This window comes from Cavia porcellus, unplaced genomic scaffold, assembly GCF_034190915.1.
Source record: "Cavia porcellus strain 051 isolate PalLab524CR breed Dunkin Hartley unplaced genomic scaffold, mCavPor4.1 scaffold_18, whole genome shotgun sequence".
Lineage (NCBI taxonomy): Eukaryota > Metazoa > Chordata > Mammalia > Rodentia > Caviidae > Cavia > Cavia porcellus.
Genome location: NW_026947501.1, coordinates 19446178 through 19458935, shown reverse-complemented (window position 1 = coordinate 19458935; position 12758 = coordinate 19446178). Strand labels below are relative to the sequence as shown.

Below are 12758 nucleotides of genomic sequence, written 5' to 3'. Positions count from 1 at the left end.
TAAGGATACAAATCCTAAAATGACGGAACTCAAGAAAGGCCCCAATGACTAGCGTAAACCATTGTCCTCAGTTATCTCTTTCATGAATTCCAGACCATGCAGTTATCTAGAGAGAAAGAAAGAAACCAAACCAAACCAAATCCCACAAAACTCTCTTGCCCATTTCAAGACTCTCAATTAATCCTCAGGTTCTCAAGTTGACTTGTATGTGGGAAATGGACATAGAGGGGCCTAAGTCGATGTGACTAGGGATGCAGTGTCTGATTTGCTTTTTCTTTCTTTTTTTTTTTTATTTTGCTTACATTTCTTTCTTTTTTTTTTTTTTTTTTTTGTCTTTTTCCTTTTTATTGGTACCAGGGATTGAACTCATGACTGCCTGCTTGCAAGGCAGGCGCTTATGCCGCTGAGCTAAACCCCCAGCCCCAACTTTTTCTGTTTCTTGAGAGGAGTAATTGTTTTACGCCCTAAGAATGAATCTCGTAGGAAAGAAAGCGGGTCTCGCCTGGGTGTTTGCTTTTGTGGGAGGGCATCTCTACTGAAGTTTACTGAGGACAGCAGTTACTTGCAAGTGCCAGCGCACGGAAAGGGTTAAGATCCGATTACTGGACAGTAGCCAAAGTATTGAGAAACGCCAGAGCTCCTGGGAGTCAGCAGGGAGGAGGGCGGGTAGTGGGTGCGCCGGAGCACCGTGAGGTGAGGAAGGTGGGAGAAAGAGCGGCACGCGGAGGACGGCACGGTCCATATACGCACTGAAAAAGCCAAGGCCGCACAGCTCCGCTCACGCCAGGTTAAGGGCCTTTTGCAGAACTCAGCAGAGAAACGGCGTGTGTGCAGGAGCCGTTCCAACCTGTCCCCACCCCACCCTGAGTTTCCCAGAAGACAGGCAAGCGAGGGGGCCAATGCACTGCCAAGCCTCCCGTCTACGGCTTGCAGGCTCCGGAGATTCCACAGCACAGCCCCACTGGACTTCTCACGGAGCTGGCTGCAAGAGTGGGGCCAAGTGTGGCTCTGACCCCCTGCAAATCCGGCTGCCCCCTGGGAGTGGGGTTCGGCCGCAGGGGCTCCCCCAGCAGGGGCTGAGCAGCAGCCGCCTGTACGCGGAGGGAGTGAGGAGCCAGCCTCTGCCATCGCCTCCCCCTCCTGCCGGCAGAGGAGCTCAGCCAGTCGCTATCGCCGTCACGCAGCCAACAAGGCGGCCCCCGCCCCCCGCGCGGCCCCAGCCCTCACACTGCTCCGTGCGTGACCGACCCGAGCCGGGCTGGCTGGAGGGCCGCGCGGGGAAGGGAGCGGGGGTGTGGGCCCGCCCAGTCGCGACAGCAGCCTTCTTCTCATTGGCCACTCGCTGACGTCTATCATCACCACGCAGCGTTCGGATTGGTAGAAGGCACACTTCTGGGGCGAGGGGGGGCGCAGTGACTCCGCGGGTCTTCCGCGCCTCGTCTTACCCTCTACTCCCCCCGCCACTTCAACGTCCACCCACCTCTCCCCACCCCCACTCCACTTCCCCCGCCCCGTTCGCGGCAGTGTCCTTAGAAGACTCATTGGGCCAGGGGCGAAGCTAGCCTTGGATCGAGCCGCGCCACCATTGGCCGACGCCCACGTCCGTCGGAGCGGCGGGCCTAGTCATTTGTCAGTTCGGCCCTGCGCCCCGCCTCCCGCGCCTCGCCCTCCCGGGCGCCTCCTCCCCTCGCCGCTCGCTGGGCCCGCGTACCCCGCCCGGCCCCGCCGCGTCTCCCCTGTCCAGCTGGGCGGGGACTGCTGTAGGACTCTGTAAAGTCTGTGAGTCACTGCACAACCCATCAATCCAATTAAAGGTCTGGAGCGAGCCGAGCAGGCGGTGCTGCGGCCCGCAGCCGCGCGCCCCGTCGCGGCCGCCCCTGCGCGCAGCTCCCTCTGATCCATGGCTGTCTGTACTTGTTACAGTGTAACATCCTCCTCCTCCACCTCCTCCGCCGCCGCCTCCTCCTCCGCGGCCTCCTCCTCCTTCTCCTCCTCAGGAGCCGCGGCAACTTCCCCTCAGCCAGCCTCCCGCTCCGCCTGGGGACCGCAGAGGCATGGGATAGCCCCAGAGCCGCTCCTCGTCGTCGCCCCTCCGGTCCTCGCTCAGTTTGGCCCCTTTACATTAAAGTCCGGTCCTCGCTTCTCGTGCTTTTAGAGATTTATTGGTCAGTCTGTTACCTCCCCAGATTTCCTTGTGCCCCCGCGGGACAGAGGTCCTCGGGACCGGTGGGCTCATGCCAGGGAGGGGCTCTGCTCCACCCCACCCCCTCCGCGCCGCCTGCTCCCCTCCGGCCGTGCCTTGATTTCCCCGCTTCTCTCGCTCCCACCCGTGGAACTCACCGTCCTGCACTCGAGTGACGCACTGACACCCCCGCCCACAGCCCAGACGTCCCCTCCCTGGCTGCCAGCCCGACCCGTCTCGGAGCTGGACCGGGTGCCGACTTCCTCGCAAAAGGGTGAGTACCGTATGGGTATTTTTTTTTTTTTTTGAGAGGGGGGCTTGAGAAAAATGTGATAGCCTGTCCACTTTTGGGGAGGCAGGGATGAGGTTGTGGGCTGTGGGTTCCCGGTCCGGCGTGGATTTGAGGTGGCGATTCCCCCTCTCCCTCCCTCTCTCATTCTTCCTCCGCCCCTCGACTTCTGATCCACCAGTCTTGCCTGTATTTCTAGGTATTGCCAGACTAACCCGGTCGGGGCGTTATGAATGCTTGTAAAATAATTGGTGATGGCATGTTTTCTGTGTTTAGGGTGTCTGGTGAGTGGCAATAACCTAACAATGTGATCTGATACACTCTATGACCTGCAAAAAGTGTTAAATGGCTAATGGGTACATTTCTCTCTAAATCAAAGTTAACTTTTGTTCAATAAAGGCAAAGCAAAAGGTATTTTTAATTTGAATGCATGTGATAGAGGAAGGGAAGACAGGCTGCCTAGTGGCATCCCTTAGTGTGTTTGTGTTACAATCATTTTATGAGTTCTCTTTTGAAAAACATAAGAATTCAGTATTAAAGGTTATGAAGTCTGTGAACCTGTTGGAAGAAAGGAAGGTAAGGTGGAAATCCAGTTTGACACTTCCTCTACCTCTGTTCTGGGTAGGCATTACAACACAGAATTTTGTATTTCTCCATCATTGGACACATTGCGGAGTGTTAAGGATATAAGGGATATGGATTATATTTCTTTTAATATTCATCTTTTGTGCACTTGATTAGTGTTTAAACAATGTTATTCTCTAGAATTTTGAAAGATTTTTAATTTGCTTTCTTGGTTATCATTAGTCCAGAAGTACAAATACCCACTCACATGTGTTTTATGAGCATCTTAAGCATCTTCAATATTTAGATTGAGATAAAAGTAAAAATTATGAGAAATAATTACTCTAGATTGGCTTCTGGGGTTGCTGTTTAAAATTCAGCCTTTTTAAATTGGTGCTACTCTTTTTGAATCAAGTTCTGGGCTAGTTGTCCACAAGATTCAAATTAGGCCAAACCAAACATGTTTTGAAATATTAAAGTACTGGAAAGGCCTCTTAGTAGTTCATTTTCTCCTTCTCTTTCATACTAACCAGAATAAGTTGTTACTAAATTTAATTTTAAAGAATACACTGTTCCCTTACTGAAATCTGCCAAGTTGCTACGGAAAAGATTTCTTTTTAAAGAGCAGAAATGTTTATGATTAGTCCAAAGTAGTAAAGTTTGAAAAGTGACTTAAATGTAAATGCCAACTGAAGGAAATGCTTGTCATGGGCCCCCAAACCCCCAAACCTTTTTGAATTGTTTAATAAATTTTATCATGTGGTTTTTTTTTTTTTTCAGGAGGGTAAGACGGAATCATTGAAAGGCCTTATAGCACAGGGAGGCACGCTGCCAGAATTTGAATCTTGCCCCCATCCTTCACTGGCTCTATGACCTTGGGCAGGTTTTTAACCTGGGCTGTGTTGGTTTTCTCTGGTAAATGAGAGGGAAGAAAGGGCAAATAAGAGTGCAGGTCACAGTGTTAGCTGTCCCTGTCATTGCCATGCTTAGAGAGATTGTCTAGGGTAGTGGTGACAAGAGAGGAGGGAGTCTGGAACCAGGTTCTGTAGTTTTGAGGCCCACCAATTTGTTTTTTTTGCCAGCTCTGTGACCTTGGCCAGTGTAACCTTAGATTCCTCATCTGTAAAATGGGAAAATAGTATCTTCTACTTATCAGGTGTATAATGAGCTAATATGTGCAGAGATTTTGAATACTGATTGGTACATCTTACCATGTGTAGCTCCATTAAGTTCCTTGTATGCCATATACCATGAAATATGAATAATACATGTTACGTGTGTGTGTGTGTGTGTGAGAGAGAGAGAGAGAGAGAGAGAGAGAGAGAAAGACAGAGAGAGAGAGAGAGAGAGATAAGGAATCATAGGCCAGGCAGGGTGGCACATTCCTGTAATTCCAGCTACGCTGGAGGCTGAGACAGGAAGATCACAAATTTGAAGCCAACTTGGGTAACTGTGAGACCTGATCTCAAAATAAAATAAAATAAAAAAGGGCTGGACTTGCCTAGTATATGTAAGCCCTGGGTTCAATCAATTCTCAGGACAGAACACACAAAAAAAGAAGAAAAATTTGCTGTCAATAAAATAACCAGAATTTGTGTCAGTATGCCTGATACTTGAATGAAAGTTTGTGTGAGCTTTTAAGAAATGTAGTTATTAGGTGAAGTGAGTTGACCAGTCTTTATTTAAACTTGCACAATAGAGTGTTCATGCCTCAATTGTATCATATATTTTGCTGTTTTCTATAGCTTTGCTCCCTACTAATCAGAAAGCTCTGAGTGTAACAAAAGTCTTTCAATTATGGGTTAATCTCAGGTGCCTATCAAAGTGCCTGGCACATAAAGAACCTTAATGAATGCTTGTGTAGGTGATTAAATGATGTTATGCTCAAGTTATTTATGAGTCGTTGCATGAACATTATAAGTGATGTTGTGAGACAGGTGTGGTGGCACATGCCTGAAATGCCAGATATGTGGGAGGCTGAGGCAGGAAGACTAAATTTGAGGCTAGCTAGGCAGTTTTGCCAGACACTGTCTTGAAATAAAATATAGGAAGGGCCGGGTGTGTGGATTTAGCAGCCCCTGGGTCTCTCAGTTCAGCAAAAAAAGAAGTGATACTGTGGAGAATACTGTTTATTGCATTGTTTAATGTTTACTCAGTTATTATTTGTGGAGCTAGAGAATAAACCATTTACAATGATCACCAGTTAAGAAACAATTTTTCATTTTGAAGATTAAATGAAAATAGCCTGAAAAGTACATCTATTATTTTCCTTTGTTACTTGTTCAGTTTTTAATCATAATTTTATTTTATTTTTTTTTTGAGATAGGATCTTACTACGTAGTTCAGAATGGCCTTAAACTCATTATTTAGCCTAAGCTGGCCTCGAACTCTTCCTGCCTCGGCTCCTAAGGGCTGGAATTACAGCCATGTGCCACCATGCCCCACTAATCTTAAGACTTTTTAACTCCCAGATTTTATTGTTAATTTCAATGCTATTATTTATGTAATTAATTCAATATTTTGAATATAATTCAGTATCTTAAGACATGATTTGCTATTCTCTGCTTCAGAATTAAAAATAGTAAAGAGAATTTATCAACCTAACACTGGAAAATAAAATGACATCATCTTCTTAAGGTCCATAGTTTTATTTCTCTTTCCATTTAAGAATGCAACTCTCTTCAACAGTCCTTATAAATAATTAGCTGTTTAAACAGCTACCCTAAGTAGAATGGTAGCAATAATAAAGGAAGTATATGCAATCAGTCAATAAAATACATAACTCCACACACTTAATAGCATTACACAATTCGGGAATATATTTTTTTAAATAAAGGAAATTGATGGTGCCTACCACCTGCTTAATTTATAGAATCTTTCTATTTTACTTATTAGTAAAACTCAGTTTAATTATTGTGTTCTCTGAAGTTATAAAATGCAAAAATTATCTTTAATGCAGGAAGCATCTTCAGTGACAAAATCTGAATTGTGATCTACTCAGAAATGTTACAGTGTTCCATAACTTTATTAAAACTTTTCAAATACATACACTATCTGTTACGATGTGGGTAATTTTGTGTACTTAATTCCTTGTTTAACCAAATCATGCTATCCCATTCAGTTGAATTTATCTCATTTTCATTGGCTAAACAGTTACTTTTTAGAAAAGTGCCTTCTTTTTGTTCATATACTTTTAAAGCAATTAGTCTAAAACAAAAGTTAAAAATAATATATATACACTTGGAAACAGTGCTTATGTCTAGTTTGTAAAATGGGAGGGTTCGTGTCTTTCACTTGACACATTTTAGCATGACACTATTTCTTTTTTTTTTTTTTTGTCTTTTTCGTTTTTATCGGTACCAAGGATTGAACTCACGACTGCCTGCTTGCAAGGCAGGCGCTTATGCCGCTGAGCTAAATCCCCAGCCCCATGACACTATTTCTTTAGCTTACATTTCTTTCTTTCATTTAGCTTGTGTGTGTGTAAAACATTTGGCTATTTTATATAGAGAGTTTACGCGCCCCCCCCCCCCCCAACTGCATGTCTCTGTGTTGCCCAAGTGATCCCTGAATTTCTGGGCTCCAGCAATCTTCTTACTTCAGCCTCCTGAGTAGCTGAGATTATAGGTGCGTGCCACCATGCCTGGCTGATGTTCCCAACTTTCAAAAAATGCAACATTTGTTATAAAGAATTATTTGGAAAGAAGAGTAGAAATAATCTTCAGGCTTGTGATGTCTATGTTTGTCTTCTAATATTTAGGAAAGTGGATAGCTAGGTATTCCATCAGTGATCAGATAGAAAAGTTATGAATATGGTACTTGATGATATTTGCACACAATTAAGGTCTATGGAGTTTCACTACTGATTGGTACCTGACCTTGAGCATTATACTTAACCTCCTACTCCCTTTCCTTTATCTTGGCAATGGGAAGAGGAAAGGCAGTTTCCCTGCCCTCACAGAGGAAGTTGTAGTGATAAGCTGTAATTGCTTCAACAAAGTATTTAAGAAGTACAAAGCTGGAGTAAAGGCAAGGTAAACAGCATTTAGTGATGCATATTTGTTCATCATTATGTAAAAATCATGACCTTTGGGGGCATTATCTAAAGGGCATGTTTTCTTTTTGTCTTTAGATTTGAAGAGACTTGTTACTGATACGTTCATAAAAATGTCTAAGGTGCTTTTTAAAGAAGCAAGGAACTTTGGTTTAGTTGCATGGGGTCCTAAATGTTAACACTGAGTTTGGGGGTGCATCCTGGGTTATAGCAGATTTTGATATTTTAAGAACAAACTTCAGATATCTAAGAGATAAAACATTTAAGTTGAAGTTTGAGAAACATACTACAGGAAAAAAAATATGCAGATTTAGCAGATTCCATTAGAAGTATATTAAAATAGAAATACTAATTGTATTACTTACTTTTAAATTTCAAAAGGATTGTTTGACTACAGGACATCACTTATTTTATATTTTAAATTCAATGAAATACATGCATTTCACAATAAAGTGGGTTGGAGGACTTAATTTATCCCAGTTAAATTTTTATTGAGGATGGCAAGTGTAGGTATATGCAGAAACACTGCATTTCAAGAAATGAGTTTTTTCCTTTTGTTCCTAAAAATGAACTAGAAGTCTTTAAAATGCAAAAGTCAAAGGATTAGAGTTAACACGTTGTGTAAATGCCTTGGAATTTACTTCTCTGATTCAGCTTTACTTCTCAAACCCAAGGTCAGGAACCAATTAATAGTAAACCTTCAAGGACCTTAATTGTGTGTATATGTCATCAGATAATGCGTACATTATTTTTCTGTCCTTTTGATCACTGACAGAGTGAGTATATAACTATCTGCTGAATTTACCTCTCTCAGCTTTACTTCTCTGATTATTAGAATTATCACAATGTCATGATGCTACTCACTTTTTTTTAAAAGTGGAATTGAAATGGTTGTGTACTCAGAATAAGACCTATGTGAAACATACAGAGATATCATTTATTCTAACTCGTATTAAGGGTAATGAATAGTGATGCTCAAATATGAGGTTTGTAAGCAGACAGCAACTTTGTGTGTGTGCGCACGTGCATGTGCACGTAGGTGTTGAGGATTGAACTCAGGACTTTGGACGTACTAAGTATACACCTTTTACCCCTGAGCTACAATCTCAACCTGCAGAAAGCAACTTTTAAAAAAAGACTCTATTTTTTTCCTTACTGTTCAATAGCCAACCAACTGAAACAAAATAATTAGATTTCATCTTAATTTTTAAATTTAAATGTACATTGATATTTATATTTTATGGGGTGGTATGTACATATAAATCTTTAGCAAATTAATTATTTACTTTGAACATATTAAAAATAAAATGATTGAAATACTCTACCTAAGTATTTAAATTGTATGCTTCACAACTTTTCCTCTTTATTTTAGCATTGTTTTTCAGTTTTCTTAGTATTTCCATACACATTTGTCTTTCCTTTTGGTGTAACATCTTATTTTACTCTATCTTCCCGAGAATTGTGAGGATCTTGGCAGGATTTTTCCCTTGCTCTCTATGTTTGGCCTTCATTTGCTTCAGTCTGCTCTATGAGACCAGTGGCATCTTGGTTACTTTTCTTGTTGCTGAAACAAAATACTCAACACCTGAAGTTAAAAGAGGAAAGGTTTATTGTAGATTACAGTTTGTAGAGGTTTCAGTTCCTGGTTGGCTGGGTGCAAGGATGGGTGGCTTGACAGGGGACTCACAGAGGAGAAACTGTTCATGGCAAAGCAGGGTAGGCAGAAAAAGCAGCAAGCAGCAAACAGTGACACTACCCCTTTCTGTTCCTTGTATTTTATCCAGATTACCCACCCTTAGGGCAGGTAGGACTCACACCCAGGGTGGAACACCCTTAATCCTGCCCAGAATGATTCCGAAGCAATCAGTGGACGCAGTGATCCACATCCTTGATCCCAGCATCACACACCCAGAGATCCCAGCCATCTCTGAAGAGCCCATCTGTGACTAGATGAGACTTTGGGGGCACATTAGCCACAAGCCTTAGCAGATGGAAAGGCCTTCTATAAGGAAATGTTTTATCTTCAAAGATAAGCTCTTTAGGGGACCACTTAATACACTTATAACAAAGTTTTAGTTTATGTGAGGTAGTGACAAGGGAAACTTGTAACATGTTTATTATTTACTGATTTTCCATGAACCTGTTTTCTGTCCTCATTACCTTGAAATGTCTCAGAGATTCAAGCTTCATTTTCCTCCATGCCAGGTGTCCTGGCAGCGTTGGAGACTGCTTCTCTGATGACCCTTGCTGCCCGACCACGTGGGGGTGGCTCCCTGAGACCATCACGGGCAGATGAGCAGAGTGGGGCGGCTCTTTTGTTTTGGTTTCACTTGTTAGGCTCGTGCTGAACCTCAGATGCCTCCCCTACGTCTGCTCTGAGTTTGTGCGGGGCTCACCACTGTTGCATGATTAATGGTCCCTGGTGAAGTAACCCTCAGCTTTATTCTTTTCTATGACTTCCACTCAAATAAAATACATCCCTTTGGGTTAACTTTTATTTTGAGTTAAGGATTCTTTTTAACAGAAAAGAAGAGTGTGAAAATGACAAATATTTCCCTTTTTTTGTGGTGCCGGAGGTAGAACCCCGGGTCTCCCACATGCGTGCGAGGCAGACTATACCATTGATCTATATAATCCTATCTCTGAATATGTGTTTTTAAACAAAAAAATTTGCAAAACATCTTAATGAGTAAAAAATTTTCCTCTGCTAACTTTGGCAGCACATATACTTTAAAAAATGGTTTTCCTAAGGATCAACATTCACTGGAGAGATATTTCTCAAAAATACTTGACATTATTCAGACACCAGAAGTAGAAAACATTTAAATTGTTGAACTAAACAAGCCCTTCTTTTGACTTAAAATATCAGTTGTTACTTTTTCTTTAAAAAGTTCAAATATAAAGTTAGATAAATTTCTGTATTTTCAAGTTGATGAACTTAGAGATCCTCTAGAAACTATAGTACTATATATTCCGCAGGGGAAGAGGTTGGGCTTTTTTGCATAACCATGTCTATTTTGGCTTCCATTTATTCACTCATTCGGTTCATTCAGCAGGTTTTAAGCACTTCCCCGTGTGCCTGTGCCTCTTGGAAGGTACACGTGATACAGAAGTGAAGAGAAGGAATGAATGTTTCTCCCCTCATGAAAATTATATTCTTCCAGTTTGTTATCCACCACCTGTAGTAGTCGTAATTAAATATTATACAGTAATGGCCTGGAAAAAGTAAGTATTCTTTATGTGGGTTTTTTATGGTGTTTGGCTTTATATAAAAGGACTTCTAGATCCTAAAACAAAACTCCACTTGAGTGGACAATTTTTACTTAAATTTGAGTTGAAACATTAAGACAATAATGTCAGTACTTTGCACCAGAAATCACAAATCTTTCTTATTTATGAACCCTGGAAAACCTTGTAGTAGGCAGGGTTTGAAATTTTTGCTTTACACTTTTTAAGTTGTTTTCCTTGTTGCTTAGTTTTCTTTGTGTCAGAGTCTAAAAAAAAATGGTAGCATGGAAAGTTGCACAATGGAAATTTAATCATCTTGGCTATATTCACCACAAGAAAAATTTTCTTTGTCCAGTGTACATTAAAAACTAAATTTTTGTTCCAATAATTGTATTTGTTTTCCATTTCATTTCCACTTTGAATATTAAGATGGATATGCCAAAAGTTTTAATGTAGTACAAGTAACAATACAGGATAGCATATAATGTGATGATTTTTTATAGTGTGATAGTTTTCATTAATTATTTTACATTTATCCATAAGTATCTGATACATGTCCCAAGTGCTTGGGAGTATCAGAGACTAATTAGTAAGATATGGTAACTGAACATAACAGTGATCATAGTCAAGTTGGAAACAAAAAAATGCTATAGGAAAATTAAATCTCTCATATTGGGCAGTATGTGATTTAGTATACAGAGGTCCAGCGTAGGACCCTATAGTAAGCCAAGTCCTAGGGTAGGTGGATCTGCCTTATAGGTGTGCTAGGTGACCTTTCTTGGAATCAATAGCAAAGCTTGGTAGCAGGCCTTCCTTGTGCCTTAGAAGATTAAAGGAAGAGTGAGTTTTACTGTAGCTGCTGTCGGGGCTCCACAGGGAGGGTGAGGAGGATGGAGCAGACATTCTGGCCACTTACTACATTCACTGTCTCCTTGGGAAGCAGGAAGTGCACCTGAGCGTTGACTGTTGGACATGGTGTGGATGTTTCAGGTTGCTGAGGGGAAAAATTATACCATAGTTTTGGAAGCCCAATAAATCAGTGAGAGCATCATGGACAAGAAGAGTTCCCTGGAAAATGGAAGAAAGACTTGGGGAGGGGGGAGGAGAGAACCACGGTGATGAAGGCTCTGGACAGTTGCTGAAGATACTTTCTTCCTCTGTTTTGCCCGGAGACTGCAGTATGGGCACACTCTGGATCTAATATGGCAAATTCCAGAGGTCTGTAGATATTGCTGTAATACTGGATATAGGTATAATCTTTCTAAATTGTTTTGCTTTTGGAGTTAGCTAAAATTCTTGCTATGTGTTATGTTTAATTTCTCAAACATAATGCTGTATGACTGTAGCTTTTCTTTTTTTTACTTTTCTGGGTGTTGTAGTCAGGGTTTGCAAGGAGAACAAGACAAGACAAGACAAGACACATAATTTACAGATTTTATAACAGTCACCCAAAAAGTTAAATACAAGAAGTGCAGGAAATCTGTTCACACATTAAGACCCAAGTAATCCAGCTGAGGTCCCTGACAATACCCCCAGTGAGTCCAGCTGGAGGCCTAGAGCCCACACAATGACTCATTTATGTCTATTTCATGGATCCGCACTAGCAAGACCCAAAGGTCAGTGGGGGAAGCTAGACAGTCAGTGCCATCAGGGTGAAGGATCTGTGTCAGGTTCAGGGTTCTGCACTGGAGCCAGTAATCGATGCTCAAAGCAAGGACCCGAGTTCCCCTGAAAAGTACCACAGCCATTCGCGGTGATAATGAGATCCCAAGCTCAGGAAAGAAGCTGGACAAGCTCCTCCAGGAGAACCAGTGGCAACAGGAGAATGAACATTACTGTCTTCCTCTCTGGCTTGTGTTTCTATCTTGGCAACAATCCTCAGGTGGGTCATCCACGCCCAGTACCACACTGATTCAGTTCGACTGGTGTTACAAGTTGACCACCAGTTATCAGTCCACCACACTGGATATTTGTGAATGTTAAAGTTTTCTTTGTCTTTAGAGTACATGTGTTTGTTTATTTGGATCTAAATCTAAGTAGTGTATACTTGTATTTTACATTTAAATTCTGGGGGTAGGAGGTGGAGAATCTAAAGCTGCAACCTTTGTTTTATCTTTAATGAAAGTATTTGGATACTGTCTGGAGACTTTGTAAAAAAAAAAATACATAACAATTTCTTTCTTTCTTTCTTTCTTTCTTTCTTTCTTTGTTTTCTTTCTTTCCTTCTTTCTTTCTTTCTTTCTTTTCTCTCTTTCTTTCTCTTTCTTTCTTTCTTTCTTTCTTTCTTTCTTTCTTTCTTTCTTTCTTTCTTTCTTTCTTTCTTTTTTTGTACTGGGGATCGAACTAACAACCTTACACTTGCCAGGCAGGCACTTGTGCTGCTGAGCTAAACCCCTGGCCCTATATAACAATTTCTATGAAGAGTTTCTTTTTCTGAAAAC

The 12758-nt window shown here is 41.8% G+C and overlaps 1 protein-coding gene across 1 annotated transcript in view; it reads left to right on the top strand.

Annotated features, from left to right (window-relative positions):
• Positions 1 to 1768: 1768 nt before the first annotated feature.
• Sertad2 (SERTA domain containing 2) overlaps positions 1769 to 12758 on the top strand; it is a 110061-nt gene continuing 99071 nt past the window's right edge. Inside the window, exon 1 of the mRNA XM_013150052.3 lies at positions 1769 to 2456. The gene's annotated coding sequence lies outside the window, so the exon portion shown is untranslated. The remainder of the gene's footprint in view (positions 2457 to 12758) is intronic.